General features: G+C 40.3%; 1 pseudogene; it reads right to left on the bottom strand.

Moving 5' to 3' along the window:
• Positions 1–52: 52 nt before the first annotated feature.
• LOC117800359 lies at positions 53–1274 on the bottom strand (annotated as a pseudogene).
• Positions 1275–2074: the final 800 nt, after the last annotated feature.

Raw genomic sequence — 2074 nt, 5'->3', positions numbered from 1 at the left:
TACTTGTTAAATGAATGTTATGATTTACAGCAAGAATTTCCTCTTCTTTACTTCATATTATAAAATCTATTAAGCAGACCACATGCTGACTCAATAACCTCCTCATGGAAGTTTTCACTTCCTGGTTGCAAAGGGTATAAATCACAGGATTCATTAATGGAAAGATCACAGTATGGAAAAAGGAAACTACTTGTCAGCTGGCAAGGCCCTGAAGGGGCAAGTGTAAATGAAGATTGCAGGTCCAAACATGAGAAGTATAATAATGACATAAGTGGTGCATGTGGACAGTGCTTTGCTTTTCCCTTCAGAAGCAGATCCACATACATGGCAGAGAATGACCATGTAGGAAGACAAAAGCCCCAGGAAGCACAGGAGGGTGAGCAGGCCACTTTTGAAGACCATCAGAAGCTCCACCACAAAAGTGTCTGTGCAGGCCAGCTGGATGACCTGTGGCACATCACAGAAGAAGTTATCCAGTAGGTTTGGGCCACGGAAGGGAAAGCGGAGGATGAGGGCCACCTGGATAATGGAGTGGATAAAAGCCTCCAAGCCACAGAGCCAACAGCAAGGCATGGCAGGCTCTAGGGTTCATGACAGTTGAAGAGTGTAGAGGCTGACAGATGGCAATGTAGCGGTCAAAGGCCATCACAACAAGGAGTAATCCTTCCCCTCCTCCAAGGAAGTGCAAGAGAAAGAGCTGAGTGATGCAACCCCTGTAGGAGATTACCTTCTTCTCAGAAAGTCCACCAGCATCCTAGGAGCTACAATGAAGGAATAGGATGAATCCAGGAAGGCCAAGTTGCCCCGAAAGAAGTAGAGGGGGGCTGTGAGGCCAGGGTCTGATCTGATGGTGAGGATGATGAGGAAATTTCTGGGGAGGATGATGAGATAGAAAATTAAAATTAGAACAGAGACCAGGAGCTGAATATCTCGAGACTGGGTCAGACCAAGAAGGATGAATTCTTTCACCACTGTGCTGTTGTCATTTTCCATCTCCTGTGCCTGCAGTACATCAGGGAGTAGAAAGTTTACTTCCGTCTCTAGCATCTAGATCATAGTTCTTTTCAAACTAAAAGGAGTATGTGCCACATCTATCATACCATCACTTCCCCACAACCAAAGAACTCTTTTCTGCCCATTATTCTTCTACATTTCTATCTGCCAACACCCTGGTTTGAAGCCACACTCTTCTCCTTCTTCAGTTCTGTGCTTCTAACTGTTCTCTCACCTGGGACTCTGCAATGCCCCTGCCCTGACTTGTTTATGATTTTCATGAGGCAAAGGAAATGTCTCTGAGAAAAAACCTTAATCTCAGTTATCAAGTTCTTCAGGTTTTTATTTGAATGGGAGTTAAGGTGGGGATTGATAGCAAAGAGGAAGGGCAGAATTTTTTAAGGTGACAGAAACATTCCATACCTTGACTATAATGGTTGCAAGTGTCTGTTCTTTCACCAAAATTTACTAAACTATACAGAAATTGTTACATTTACTCTATGTAAATTATACCTCAGGAATGCTGACTTAAAAAGTTTTTTTTTTAAAAGCCTGCTTATTTGAAATATTTACTTTTCCTCCATAGAATATCAACCCATCCGTGTGGTCAAAGTAAAAAAAAAAAAAAAGTCCTGGTTATTCTGGAGAAATTAAGATCTGAGGCTTATCTGTATGGTGGCCTCTAAATTGAGAATGTGGACAGTCAACACACTTGATAATTTAGTGGCATGAAAATAATAATAGAATTTCTATACATATATTATTATATCCCATTCTATGAAACTAAATTTTGAAAGTTTTATACTTTACACAGAATCATGGTGTAATTGAATGTAAAATATAAAAATAAAATATAGATATTGCTTGTGCATGTTCAAAATGGTTTATTACTGAAATGAAAAATTTAAAAAGCTTGAAGACATTTGAACTAGAGCAAAATATCAGTGATTTGAAACAATATTTCACGGGGCACCTCAGTAGCACAGTGAGTTAAGCATCTGATTCTTGGTTTCTGTTCCAGTCATGATCTCCAGGTCTTGAGATTAAGACTCTGCACTCAGCGGAGTCTTCTTGAGCTTCT

The sequence above is a fragment of the Ailuropoda melanoleuca genome, unplaced genomic scaffold (assembly GCF_002007445.2).
Source record: "Ailuropoda melanoleuca isolate Jingjing unplaced genomic scaffold, ASM200744v2 unplaced-scaffold6883, whole genome shotgun sequence".
NCBI classification, from domain to species: domain Eukaryota; kingdom Metazoa; phylum Chordata; class Mammalia; order Carnivora; family Ursidae; genus Ailuropoda; species Ailuropoda melanoleuca.
The sequence above is the reverse complement of the archived record's forward strand: the minus strand, read 5'-3'. Positions and strand labels throughout refer to the sequence as shown.